The sequence below is a fragment of the Stenella coeruleoalba genome (assembly GCF_951394435.1).
Source record: "Stenella coeruleoalba genome assembly, chromosome: 15".
In the NCBI taxonomy this organism is placed as follows: domain Eukaryota; kingdom Metazoa; phylum Chordata; class Mammalia; order Artiodactyla; family Delphinidae; genus Stenella; species Stenella coeruleoalba.
Window position 1 is genome coordinate 6,550,152 of NC_137161.1, and position 14,670 is coordinate 6,564,821.

Consider the following 14,670-nt stretch of genomic DNA (forward strand, 5'->3'; position numbering starts at 1 on the left):
TTGATGTAAAATGTTGTGTTAATTTCTGCTGTACAGCAAAGTGACTCAGTCATACACATATAGACATTTTTTTTATATTCTTTTCCTTTACGGTTTATTACAGCATATTGAATATAGTTCCCTGTGCTGTACAGTAGGACCTTGTGGTTTATCCATTCTAAACGTAATAGTTTGCATCTGCTAACCCCAAACTCCCCGTCCATCCCTCTCCCTCCCACTCCCCCTCCCCCTTGGCAACCACAAGTCTGTTCTCTGTGTCTATGAGTCAGTTTCTGTTTTGTAGGTACGTTCATTCGTGCCATATTTTAGATTCCACATATAAGTGGTATCATATGGTATTTATTTTTCTCTTTCTGACTTGCTTCAGATTGGTATGATAATTTCTAGTTGCTGCAAATGGCGTTATGTTATTATTTTTTTTTGCGGTACGCGGGCCTCTCACTGTTGTGGCCTCTCCCGTTGCGGAGCACAGGCTCCGGACGCGCAGGCCCAGCGGCCATGGCTCACGGGCCCAGCCGCTCCTATTTCGTTCTTTTTTTATGGCCAAATAGTATTGAATCAATACTATTTATTGATTGTCCTATTGAATCAATCTTGTTTAACTTACACATAAAAGGAATGTACTGGAGGGCTATGGGACATTCTTAAACTAAAAGGAAACTCTGTAGGGCTTTTTCTTTGGACAGGATGGGGACCCAGGCAGCTCTGGGCGTTCAGGACACCATCAGGTCACGATACATTGGCTCTGTTTTCTGTCCTCCAGTCAGTTGACGCAAGAGTGGGAGAAACAGAATCTGATTGGCTGTAGTTTGCGTCACTCACCAGAGGTGGGCGGGGAAACATGATTGATAGTCTCAGCCAGACCGGAAGCTTCGGTGGCAGGGGTCTCAGGAAGAAATGGGTCGGCCGGGCGAGGAAGCTCCAGCCTCAATGAGGGGAAGGTCTGCGTTCCGCGTGCGGGGCACCAGACACTTGTTCCCAGCCCTTCTTCCTTCCCGGGTTCTGGCGGACTCTGCTGGTCTCCCCTCCTCACCTGCAGCCATACTTACCCCCAGGTAGGTGGGGACCTGACCTGGTCGGTCCTACGTGGAACTTTCTAGTACTTGGTGATGCCAACCTGTGCTCGGCCCTGCGCACTCCTTCTTGGTTAGGTCTTTGTCTTTCCAGTTGGGAAAGAATCATAAACTTTGGAAATTCGGTGTCAGGAGTGGAAGTACAGTAACAATAGGTGTTTTTGTCGCTCACCCCATGAGCTACATGAGGTACTGTGCTGAGTAGTTTACCTGCATTATTCCATTTGATCCCCCCGTGATAGTAAAAATTAGAGGCTACAAGTCAGTAGCTGGTAGAGTTCAAATCTAAATCAGGTTGGTCCAAAGCCCAGGGTTCTACCCACCACACAGACTAGGTGACACACAGGAGCCTTTGGACTCTGAAGAAACTTCAGGCGGTTCTTAGGCTCTGAGTTATGGGACTTTTTGGATGCAGCTTGTCTAGTAAATTCCAGCTCACTGAGGGCTTGGAATTTGGGTTGTCATGTATAATTGTTGTTTGTTAACAATTTTTTTGGCAATGGAGTTTTCCTCCAGTTCCAACAGATGAGAGAACCCCTAAGTCTGGATTCTGCCCCACAATGCATCACGTTCTAATACCCCATGTCCTAAGCAAGGTGACTTGATAAAAGCCCGACCCGCCAGAGTTTCGTTTTTTGGTCAATTGCCAAGTTTTTACTGGTTGTTCAGAGGACATAGAGATTCTTCATAAATCCACATTTATTCTGGGTAAGGGACTGTGCTTCATTCTGGAATTATATCCATTCATCTGTACCTTTTTGTGATAAAATGTCCTTTCTTGTGTGAAAAGGTGATGTTAGTAAATAACATTTTATGTTTAAGTAACGTTTTGTGCCATTTCCAACAGTCCTTATGCCACTTTTTTGGGGAGGTGAAGTTTTGAAATGTTTCCAGGTCATGAAATTCAGAATTTGAACCATTGACCTGGATAGCCTTATCTGATAAAGGCATAGTAAATATATGCATCTGTAAGGTGCCGAAAGCTAGGACTATGAAGAGGAGTAAAAGAAAATATAAACACGGTTTAAAAATAAGTATACATAAGAGTAGAAAAAATTGGTCATTTTACTGTTTACTAGTACTTCATAGTACAAAATAGTCTGTTTTTTTCAACTTAGCCATTCTGGTGGGAGTACAATGTAAAGTCTATTTATTAAGTTTGGTTATTTATCCATTCTGGTGTTGAAAGACATTGAGGTTGCTTCTGATTTTTTGCTATGATAATCAGTGTCACATTGAGCATTCTTGTACATCTTATTGTTTTCTATTATTATTTTTTATTTTAATAAATTTCAAACCCAGAAAAGTAGCGTGGTATAAAGAATACCTATACTCACTTCTCTTATGTTTAATAATTGTTAATATTTTGCTATATTGGCTTAACCTATTTTTTGGCCAAATTTAAAGTGAATTAGATATCATAGCATTTTACCCCAAAATATCTCAGTGTGACTCTCTAAAAAATGAAGATGTTTTCCTACATGAGCACAATTCCATATCACCCCTAACGACCTTAACAATAACCCCTTGATATCTTGTTCCATTGCAATTTCTCCTCTAGTCTCCCAAATGTGTCTCAAATCAGAATCCAATCAAGAATTCTACATCATACTTTACATTTGGTTGTTATATCTTGTCCTTAAAGTCTGTTTTGATTTAGGATAGTGACATCCGCCACCCACTTAACTTTGTCTCAATGACATAGATAAGACCAGTGTCCTATAGAACGGCTTACCTTTTGGATTTTGAGATTGCTTCCTTCTGATGATGCTTGACTTGTTTCTCTATCACCTAAAGTTTCTGCAAACTGGAAGTTATTTCTAAAGGCTTGAATAGATTCAGGATAAGCTTTTCGGCAAGAATAATTGGTAGGGATACCAAATGTATACTCCACATTGCATCATGACAGAAAACACGTAACATCTGGCTCTCCTCGCCCCACGCCGCCGCCCATATGAGCTGCTAATGTTGATTATTGGCTTAAGATTGAGGGAGTCACATCCTTGCATTATACAGTTACAGATTTCCTCTTGAAAGTAGAAAGTGATCTTGAAGTACTTCAGGAGGAAGTGTATGGTGGCACCAGGCAAATGTCCAGCTCCCCGTCATTTGCCCTAATTGCTGGTCCTTGTCTCAATCGAGTATTTCCTTTGCGGTTGCAGAATTTCATTTGCAAATTCTACCATATATTCTACATTGATGAACTGACATTCTTCTGTAAAGAAGAGATTTCTTTCTTTTACTGGGGTTATAGGATTTTAGTTCCTACTGGAAGTGTAGGCCAAATGCTTCATTCTTTCCCATTAATTACCAATTTTTAGAGTAAGGAGATGGTATTATAGTTCTCTCCAATGATGGCAGATAAGTTTGTTTTGTTTTGTTGGCACCCTTCTTATGTGTCAGTATGGATTCATGGATTTTTACATATTTGCTCTGTTTCAATCAATTACAGCCATTATTCTTTTTCATGCCCCACTTGTCTCAACTTTGGCCTTTGGGCACCCCTTCCTTTGGACATGAACCCACTACTCACTGAATGTTTTCTTGCTTTCTGGAACAACTATATGTCCTAGATTGTACTCATGTTCTTGTGCAGAAATGAAAGTGATTGTCTAGGCTTAAGTCTGAAAATTAGAACTGTTGGGTTATGTGCATTTAATATTTTGAAAAAGAACGTCAAATTGCCCTCCTAAATACAGAACCAATTTACTGTTCCCCCCGCACCGTGAGAGTCCTGGGAGGACCCGATCACCCTTCACTCTCATTAGCTCTTGAGATTATTAAACTTCAGTAATTTTTCCAATCAGGTGTGTGAAAATGGTATTTCATTGGTGTTTTAATTTCCTTTTCTAGTCATATTTAGCATATTTTTTTGCATATATTTATTTACCGTTTGAAAATGGTATTCTTTCATTTCCTTCCTTAATTCTTTACCTGTTTTTAAGTGGGTGACTCTCATTTGTTTTTTATAAAAACTTACCTATTACGTCATTTAAAGTAAACGCATGCACAGGATTTTTATTAGTGGCAGTTACCAAAGGTAGCTAGTTCTCCATTGCTTCCACTAGGTGTCGCTGTCCACCTGTTTGGAGACTAGAGAGCCATCCTGGGTAGCAGGGAGGAAGTGTGTGGTTAAGATTTATAGAAGCCCATTTGGGCTTCCTTCTACCTGCTTGGGCATACAGCGCTCGAGAGACAAACGCGTTCTATAAGCAATTCAACCTGTACATAAATGGTTTTTTTTTGGATTAAACTTAGATCAAAATCAGGTCGAATGGCAGTATGCCCTTCTGTTGGTCCTTTTAAGTCTCCAGAAAATGTCTTTCACTTAAAGGCAGGCAGAGGAATGACCACCAGTCACCTTTAAAGACCTCAGGACAGGCCTGCACAGAGATTAAGACTCTTTGGCCTTTTGGAGGATGAAATATTTCCTCTTGCTGAGAAACCTGTTGGTGATAAAATATGCGTCTGGTTTTTGGTAAGATTGTGGATATGACAGGCAATCTGATTTCTCTCTTTTCACCTGTAAGCTGTTTTCAACCTGCAGGGGCTTTGCTTTTGCTCCTTTACTATTAATTGGAGAAAAAAGCCCTGAGTGAATTATACTGATTAAAGCCTAATCCTTCATAGGAGTTATATCTATTTTTTAAAACTTTTTGGACTGTAATATACAAATGAGAGTGCCCAAATCATAAGTGTACAGCTTAGATTTTCACATGCTGAACACGCCCGTGTAAGGGGCACCAATATCAGGAAACGGAAGGTGACCAGCCACGCCAAAAACTCTGGATCCTTCCTCCTCTGTTCCCACCCCCCCAAAGTAACCACCACCCTGACTGCTGTATCCAGAGATCAATACATTAAGTTAATGGACTCAAACAGTATGCACTTCTGTGAGTCTGGCTTCTCTCTCTCTCAATATTTTATTTGTGAGATTGATTTGTATTGAGTATACTTGTAATATTTTTCATTGCATTATAATATTCCATTGTGTGAACATGCAGTGATTTATGCTATTACTGATGAGCGTTCGGGAAGTTTTTAGTTTTTGGCTATTGTGAATAATACTGCAGTGAACATTCTAGGGCACATCTTTTGAGGAACATATGTGGACTTCCTGGGACCTCAGGTGGCCTGTGCTCAGCTGTGGATACTGCCAAAGACAGTTTTCCAGAGCGGTTTGTATCCACCGACACAGCGTGTTTGAGAGTTTCAGGTGTTTTGAATCCTCACCAACCCTTGGTATTTCTGTCTTGTCCATCTTAGCTATTCTGGTGGGAGTATCGTGTGAGGTCGATTTATTAAGGTCACTTATTTAGTATGGGGATGTTGAGGGTTAAGTTCTCTACCCACCTGAGAAATCAAGGAAATATAATATTTGTAAAAGAAAGCAGAGGTGGAAAAAGGGATGACTAGAGCTTAAAACATGTATTAGCTCATGGATTGCTGTTCAGGAAAAACTGTAAGTGAATTTACTCTGATGGAAGATGTAGTTTTAAAAAATCTCCCACCCACCCATACTCATTCCTGTAAAAGCAGAAAAGAAACACGGTGTAGTTTCCTTCCTTCTTAACTTTCAAAATGGTAATTGCTGTTTTATTCTGATTACAAGAAAGATCCATGATCATTATAAAATTTCAAATAATATAGTACAACAGAACCTTGAGAAAATGAATGTTGATATAACCCAACTGCTGATTGACTCTCTTTTCTTCTATTCAGTTGTCAAGTGGGGTTGAGCTAAAGGGTTTAACTTTTTTAAGGAAGGGGGGAAAGGTGGAGGGGCACAGCTCGTCTGTGGAAAAGGCAGGTGACCCCATCTCAAGCTACCCCATTCCGGGAAGCGGGGAGGCAGAGGGAGGGCCCCAGGGCCACTGGACTTCTCCTGGCTCTGTTTTCCTGCATCAGGCTGGTGAAGTGGGTGCTGGCTCACAGTGAGATTCCTAATTCTTGTCAGAACAACTGGGCCCCAAATCCCAGATTCCTCCCGCGTTGTTTTGTCCAGAGCAGGCTCCTGCCACCAGGTGGCGCCCTGTGCCAGCCGGCTCTGGATGGCTTTGGAGGCGGGACCTGGTTGTGGAACTCCTGGTGGGCTGGCCCTGAAGCCCACCTTGGTCGTTCATCACAGTTATGGGTGAGTGGACTTGACAAAGAGGAGAGGCCAACCCAGTCTGCGGGTAGGGAACGATTTTGGGGCGTTTGCTTGCATATGGGTGAGCAGATCACTTTGAAATCAAAGTTGTAAGTGGCAAATGAGGACAGGTTGAACAATGACCTTGAATGCTGAGGTCATGATTTTGGACTTTGTCCTGAGGGCAGTGGGGACCACTGCTGCTTTGTAAATAAAGAAGAGGCAGAATCAAAGCAGTTCTTTAGCAGAAGAATTCCTTCCTGAAAGACATTACAGCAGAGCAAGAGGTAGGAGAACATGCATGAGTTGGGATCATGACCTCTGCATTCAGATAGCCTGGTTTCCAGTCCTCGCCTCTGCTGCTCACTAGCAGCATGGTGTGGCTCAGTTTTCTCATCTGCAGAATGGGAACACTTAGTACCTACCTCATAGGTTTACCGTGCAGATTAAGTCAATTGATTATTAAATGGTAAACATTATGCAATGCTTTGAACAGTGCCTGACGCATGCTATGTTCCTGATAACTCTTACCTGCCATTTTTGTTATATTGAATGGAGCCTGCCTCTCTCCTCTCTGTTTCTCGCCTTCCTAATCTGCAATTCTTCCTGCCTTGGGGAAACATTTGCTTTCCTCCTGTACTATGTGTCTGATATTTCTTAGGAGAACTTTGCTTCGTCATCCTCAGGCCATGGGTTTGTTTTCTAGACCTCGGCTAAAGGCCACCAATGAGTAGAAATTGCTGACATATTTTATTTCTGTTGCATGATGTCCTTCGATGTTAACCTTTATCTTTGCAAAGCTGCTTCTTCTTCCTTAAAATGTAGGATACTACTAGCATCCTTTTCTTAGGGTTGTTCTGAGGATTGAACAAGTGCCTGTATGTGAAGAGCCTAACGCAGTGCCTGCAACCAAGTGTTCAGTGAAGTGCTAACTGTTGTCTTTCTGTCCCTCTTTAGAACTCTGGCTCAGGCCACCTCTTGCGCCTGGGATGTCATCCCCCCAACTCTCTTCCATCTTCTCCTATTGAATTACCACCTGTCTTATAGCCAGAAAATGTCTTCTCCGTGAAATTTGGTTTCTTCTCTCTGTAAGCAATCTCTTCCTTCTTTAGCATTTATTTTCTGTACCACTGTATTAGTCTGCTGCAGCTCCTATAACAAAATACCATAGGCTGGGTGGATTAAACAATAGGAATGTATTTCCTCACAGTTTTGGAGGCTGGGATTCCAAGATCAAGGCATCAGCAGGCTTGGTTTCTCCTGAGGCCTCTCCTTAGCTTGCAGACGGCTGCCTTCTTGCTGTGTCCTCACATGGTCTTTTTCTCTGTATGTACACACCCCCCTGATTTCTCTTCCTCTTCTTATAATGACACCAATTCTATTGGATTAGGGCCCTAGTCTTATGCCCTTACTTAACCGTAATCACCCCTTTTTAAAAAAAATTTATTTTGGCTGCGTCGGGTCTTAGTTGCAGCGCGAGGGAGCTTTGTTGTGGCACGTTTAGTTGCGGCACACGGGATCTGTAGTTGCGGCATGTGGACTCTTGTTGCAGCATGCAGACTCTTAGTTGTGGCATGCATGTGGGATCTAGTTCCTCGACCAGGGATCGAACCCGGGCCCCCTGCATTGGGAGCGTGGAGTCTTACCCAGTGGACCACCAGGGAAGTCCCCATAATCACCTCTTTAAAGGCCCTATCTCCAAATACAGTTACATTGGGGGTTAGGGCTTCAACACAATGAATTTTGGGGGAACACAGTTTAGTCCATAATAAATACTCATTTCACACTCATCATATCTTAGCTTGCTTTACAATAATTTGTGTGCTCATCACATATAAATAAGATGATTATGCTATGTCATATAATTATTTGGCAAATATAATTTCTTCCTTTCCACCTCCATGGGTGGAGTACATTCCTCTGCCCTTGGGTTTGGCTATGTGACTTTCTTTGGCCAATGGGAAGTTAGCAGATGTGAGCAGAGTCTTGAAATGTGCTTCCCAGGTTAGCGTTGCCCCTTAAGTGATTGCATTTCTCCATGAACAGAATGTGCCTCTGTAGCTACCCGGCCAAGGAGGATGAGAGACATGGGGAGTAGACCTGGGCCCAACCTGCACCCTGAAACCAAGCCCAGCTGAATTCCAGCTCCCCTGCGGGTGTGTGTGCAGGAAATAAATGCTTATCGTTGGATGCCCCGGAGTTTTGGAAGGATGCCCCTGGTTTTTTATGCAACATTATTAGGGTAACAGCTGACCAATATGATAAGTATTTATTAATTCCTTACCACGTTCAAGAAGCAGTGCCCAACAGTTTATATGCACGATTAGCCCATTTAATTGTCAAAAGATCCCTACAATGTAGATGATGCTTATTTTCTCCATTTAATAGGTGGGGAAACTGAGTCAAAGAGGTTTTACCCGCGGCCATGCAGCTCGTAGCAGAGCCAGGATTTGAACCGGAAGCAGTCATTTTTTTCAAAGCCCGGATTGGCATTTCCTAGGTTCTGGCTCCTGCTTTAATGCCATCTCTACCCCAGAGAAAGCTGCTATTTGTAGCATCTTCCCTAACACCTTGGGGAGGGGAATGTGGACCCAGTAGCTCTTCTTTAATTGTCTGGATCAAGCTGTGTGGAATTACTTTCTCTTTGAGGTGCTGCAGCAGCAAGATGCATCCTGAAGCATCGTCTATGCTATAAGCAGCCTCTGCGAAAGCTCATTTGATCTATAGGATGAATCTCCCAAATCTCTCCCCAACCAAGTGCGGGAGATTTTCAATAACTCTACTGCACTTGCTTCCTGTACCTCGCCTGCCCAGCAGACAGCACGGCATGTCTTTGTCTTTTTTTTTCCCCCACCGCTGCTTCTTTCTTGGTCTTTTTTCTACCTGTTTGCTGATTCTTGGTTTGGGGGCAGACGGTTGAATCAATTAATAGAGGATTTGCAGAATCACAAGTGTGGTTATTAAAGGATGGTGTAATTAACTTCTTCAGACTAATTGAAAATTTTCATTTAGAAGGAGAAGCCAAGTGCCTCCTTGCTTAAATGACTCTCACATAAAACAGCCCTCATGAAAAGATTCTTTAATGTATATCCATAAACCAGAGACCTCTAGGCTGCCGCAAAACTTTGGGAAAAGAAGTAAGCCATTTCTCTTTCTCTCTCTCTGTCCTCCCCCATCTCCTGAGCTGTCCTCAGAGTCATACAGCTTCCTGCACCGTATTGTGCTGCTTCTCAAGCCACGGAACAAGGTCAGGAAAACTGGGTCAGAGGAAAGAGCATCAGACGCGATGCGCCTTTTGATGGGAGAGCAGAGAAAAGAGAGGTAAATAGTGGGTATCTGAGGCTCTTGTTGGCCTGGCATTTCACGCTGCTTCTATTGGTGCTAGCGGTTCCTTGATTTCCACTTGGGGAACTGAACCTCCCACTCTGTCTTGGGTGGGGCTTTCCCATCCTCAGGCTCCAGGGTTGCTCACATGACCCAGGTCTGTCCAATCAAATGACTGCACTTCCTCGTCTCAGGAAGCCACTGGTGCAGGAGTTAGCATGTGACACCCGCCCCCGCCCCCCGCCCACCACCAATGGACCAGTGAAGCACAGTCTGAGATCTCTGCTGAAACTACGGACCATGAAAAGTTTAGTTCCACCTGGGATTGGTAAGCTGCTGGGGTGTCTGCCTGCACCTCTTGGTGCCATTTCGGCCATTGGGAAGGAGAAGCTTACCCGAGAATAAAGCTGGCATCTAGGAAGATGGGGTCAAGGAGTAGATGTCACTGAACCATTTGAGGACCTGGATCCTTCTCGCCGGAATTAGCCTTTGCCCCTGAACTTTCCAGTTGTATGTGTCAACATATTTATGGGATTTTGTTTTTTTTTCTCTTAACCCAGGATTGGGTTGGGTTCTCTCCTTTCCAACTCACAGACTGTCTAATGTCTAAGACAGTAATTAGATAGGAAAGTGTCGGCTCTGGGTTACAACAAAGGGCAAGTTATGCTAATCATCGTAGGTGGTGACATGTTTGAGGCGCGCCTCTCGAGCTGGGGGTGTAGCTGCTTTTGGAAACCTAGAGGGTGCCGACAATTACTAGGGGGCTTTTGGCCTGGCCTCAGGGATTCTTGGGGGTGAGTTCCCGTCTTTGTGAAGGCCAGTGGAGGGCATCGGCCAAGGACACACAGTCTTGGGCCTTCACTCCTGCAGACGGACTCTGACCGCAGCAGAAGGCCTGTGATCTTGGGCTCTGTGGCCAGCAGACTTGGGTTTGAAGCCCAGTTCTGTTGCCTGCAGGGAGGGTGGTGGGGACAAAGGATGGCTCTTTCTGAGCTGCAGTGTTGTCACATGTGAAGTGGGAATAGTAACTGTATCTGCTTCATGGTGATGCGCTGAAGGCTCTATGGGCTTGTGTTTACGGCGCGCTTAACCCAAGGCTTGGCGTTGGGCGGTGCTGCGCGCTTGTTGGCTATTATTGCCCAAGGCAGGCTTCGCACTAATTACTGTATTTAATGGAGAATCGGGACACTCAGAAGTGACTTGACCACAGGTGATCTCAGCCCATCAGGGGGAGGAGTTTTTAGTAAGGAGAAAGTCAGTATGTCTGTGTTACCCACAGCTTACTCAAGCTCCTGAGAAGGAAATCAGTTGGGATTTTTCATGATGAAAATAATGTCAACTTACGCTTGCTACATGCCGGCACTGTGCACAGAGCTTCAGCATGCTTTACTCAAGCCTTCCGTCTGGAGCAGTCAGTGCAGATGGTTTCTGGGTCCACCAGAGGGCACAATACAATGAGATTTCCGTGGGTGGCCACAGGGATTCTTGAGGCCAGGAACACTTGGGTGATGAGAAGAACGATGACTGTTAGTATCGAGCAGCAGGGGAGCAGCCCGCAGCCTCACCCCTGCAGGCAAACTGGGAACTTGAGCTGAATGATAAAGATCTTTGTTTAGGGGCTTCCCTGGTGGCGCTGTGGTTGAGAGTCCGCCTGCTGATGCAGGGGACACGGGTTCGTGCCCCGGTCCGGGAGGATCCCACATGCCGCGGAGCGGCTAGGCCCGTGAGCCACTGCCGCTGAGCCTGCGCGTCCGGAGCCTGTGCTCCGCAACGGGAGAGGCCACAACAGTGAGAGGCCCGCGTACCGCAAAAAAAAAAAAAAAAAAAAAAAAAGGTCTTTGTTTAATCCTTACGAGAACCCCAAGTAGTAGACATGATTATTTTCTCTATTTTATACTAAGAGGAAAAATGTTTGGCGAGATTGTGTTACGTTCCTGCAGTGGCACCTAGCTTGTGGGAGGTGCAACTGGGATTTAAACCGAGGTCTCTCAATGGCTTAACCACTGAACCGTTCTGTGGTTGATTTGGTCTTAGCCACCAGAAAGGGAAATGCTGGACCCCCCAGCGGATGTCCTGTATCAGTCTTTCCTTCAGAACCAGCCTGGTTTCCCTCTGCCACGATATTATAAGCCTGTTTTTCAAGGAAGCAAGAGAAGGTTTGGTGGTCCCCACCTCATAGTGGCTAACAACTGGCAGCTAGTAAATATTCGTTAGACAAGTAACTGATTAAATCGAAAGGTACCTTCAGATCTGGAAATGCCATGTTCCTATGCACGGGTCCATTTAGCAAAATGCCCAAGTTCATGGGATTCAGAGCCAGCCTGCCTACTTTCAAATCCTGGCCTCTCCCTTCACACCCAATGTGATTTTATCCCAGTTACTTGGCCTCTCTCAGTCTCAGTTTGCTCATCTGTAAAGTGAGGATCCTGGAGACATCTCTGTTTACATAGGGTCATTATGGGCACTGAATGAAATAATGCATCATGTCTGGCATGTGGTAAACGCTCAGCGAGCGTTAATTCTCTCCACGATCTCAGCTGCCTTTCCCTAAGCTCCGCAGGAATCCTCCCACGTGATGGACTTTTCCATCCTAACTGCCTGTCACTTCCTCCTCTTATCCTTGTTCCGTTCTCTTAGACATGCAGGGAGAGAGCAATTTAATTTTAAAATTAGCATGTATCTTTGCCTCTCCACCTAGGCCCTGTGTCATTATAGTAGCTGGTATTTATCTGAAAAAGCTCTTTGGTTAATAATATGCTATCGAGTTGCTATGGAGCACTGATTGTGAGACAGCCAGGAAAACAGCGCTAAGGAAACACAGCCATCACCTTTTCTTCTCTCTGCCTCGCATGCTGTCTGTAAGGAGCGCACAGCTTCTCTTTCTGTAGCTAACGCACAGATGGAAGGAGCAGGTAATACATATCATGAAGCTGATGGATTTCCAGGGACCCCGAGAAGGAGGCAGGGAAGCTACCGGGAAAGCCAGAGCAGTGTGTGGGTGAACCTCAAAACCGGCCTCCTCACCCTCTGCAGGCATGAAAGTAGGATGAGCACCCCGACGGAGGAAGGTTAGGTTCTGAATCCCCGTAGTGGCTGGGAAGGCTTTTCATTTGGGGAGGCTGGCATCGCCTAGTGGATGGAAATTTTATAAATCAACTGTTGCTGGGTTCTGGGGTGTATTTCCAACTGTTGGAGCTGATGAAGTTTAGAGGGGAATGAAGTCTTCAGATGGGTCCACGGTGTAGTGAAAGGAGCACCAAGGCCAGGGCAGGTGGGCTCTTTTGTCCCGCATTCCTCGCGTCAGAAGAGAAATTTCCTTTCCAGGCCTCAGTTTCTCCTTTTGTAAAAATGAGTAGCTTGGGTTAGTTCTCAAAAATGATGCATGACATTTATTAAGTGCTTAGTCTGTCCCAGGCATGACTGATCAATACCCTTGATCAGTACCCTTGATATATATTAACTCATTTAATTCCCACAGCAAACCATTTCCCTATGCAGACAGGAAAACCAAAACACAGAAGGGATTGTAAGTGATCGCCCAGTGTCAGTTGTCGAGCTGGGAACTGAACCGTGGCTCTCTGGCTCCTGCCACTGCCAAGCCCAGCCACTCCGCCACGTGGCCTTCTGAATGGGATTCTGTGTCTGTACCGTGGGTATAATACACCATCTTTGTTCCAGGGTCGATGTGAGGATTGAATGCACAGTCACACACAAAACACCATATTTCCCTGGAGAACCCATCTCAGTATATGGTTCTGGGTGGGTTTACCTACCCTGGCCCCAGATGTGAACATGGGATGCAGGCATGACCTATGAGAATTCTGTATCCCCATTAGTTCAGGGATGGTTGAGTCGCTCCAGTTAGGAAATCAAGCCCAGTCCTAGATCATGATGTAACTACAGTATTGGAAAAGAGAAGCTCTCCTGCCTCTGGGGGTTGTCAGTTTCGCTAGACGTTAAGTCTGTACTCCTTAGAGCTCTCACATAGAGAGGCTACTTGATATAAGCCTAAAAGGGAGGAAAAAAGAACAGAGAGAGAGAGGAGGAGAGAGAGAGAATCGGGGAGGGCAGAGAGAGAGAGAGAGAGAGAGAGAGAGAGAGAGAGAGAGGGTGGGGGCAGAGAAAGACTGATTCCTGATGACATCATTAGAATCCCCAGATCAGCCATGCCTGGACCAATCAGTTATTGAGTAATAAACCTTTTGTCCTTAATGTAGTTTGAATATAGCTTCCGTTTCTTGACACTGAAAAAAATCATGCCTTATACACGTCACATCACTGATCTTGGCAAAAAAGGGGGAGGTTGTAGATTGTAGATCCAACCTTTGTCCCACATTCGGCCATTGTTCTCAGTCACGGTTTCTCAACCTCAGTACAGCTGCCGTTTGGGGCCAGATCATTCTTTGCTGTGGGAGCCGTCCTGTGCATTGTAGGGTGTTTAGCAGCACCCCTGGCCTCCACCCACTAGTGCCAGGAGTAACTCCGGCCCCTAGCCCTCTTCGGTTGACAAGTACTGGTGTAGATAGATCCAGATCTGATTTCTCTTAAAACCTGTTTCTTGGATCACATTTTTTTCAGTAGGCCTAGGAGCGTGCTTGGTGGGGAAAGTTGAGGTCTTTCAGAACTTATGCGCGAGGCAAGCGTGATCAACGGCAAGGGTCTGCAGGAGAAAGGGGTGCAGGGGGCAACGAGTGCTCTGTGTTTGGGAGGATGTGTGATGAGCAACGGATAGGCCACTGAAAGTTTGAGTCGTTTAGCTCTGAGGTTGTCAGGCACTTCCTGGGAACAGCCCTTGATCGCTAGTTAGGGTGTGTGACACCGGTGACAGCCATCCACCCGGCCCGGCAGAAAGGGCTAGGGCTGCAGACAGAGCCCGGTGGAATGGCATCCTACAAGGTCGCAGATTCACTGCCTTCCACAAACATGTTCTGTCTGAACAATCCCTTAATTAATCTCAAAGCGAGCTGCCCCTGCCCTGGCTGAGCCACTCCTGCACGGCTATAATGGCCCTTTTTCAGGGGAGCCTTTCCTGCTGGCCCCTCCTGACGAGCTTAAGGTCCTCTGTGTAATGGTTGCTGTGGAGCTCCACCCACATCCCCTGGGTCTCTCTAACTGCTCGGAGGCTTCGGGGGCTCCTACCCT

General features: G+C 45.2%; 1 protein-coding gene across 25 annotated transcripts in view; it reads left to right on the forward strand.

The window, feature by feature from the left end:
- Positions 1 to 14,670, forward strand: part of CBLN4 (cerebellin 4 precursor) — a gene marked incomplete at its 5' end in the record, with an annotated part of 575,839 nt that overhangs the window by 98,045 nt on the left and 463,124 nt on the right. For 2 of the 25 annotated variants that reach the window (XR_013824137.1, XR_013824155.1), the window contains one exon: positions 9,399 to 9,525. The exons of 21 other annotated variants lie outside the window; for them this stretch is intronic. Of the gene's footprint in view, positions 1 to 707; positions 1,056 to 9,398; positions 9,526 to 14,670 lie in introns of those variants that run through there. 2 more of the 25 variants (XR_013824157.1, XR_013824158.1) reach the window with 1 other exon arrangement.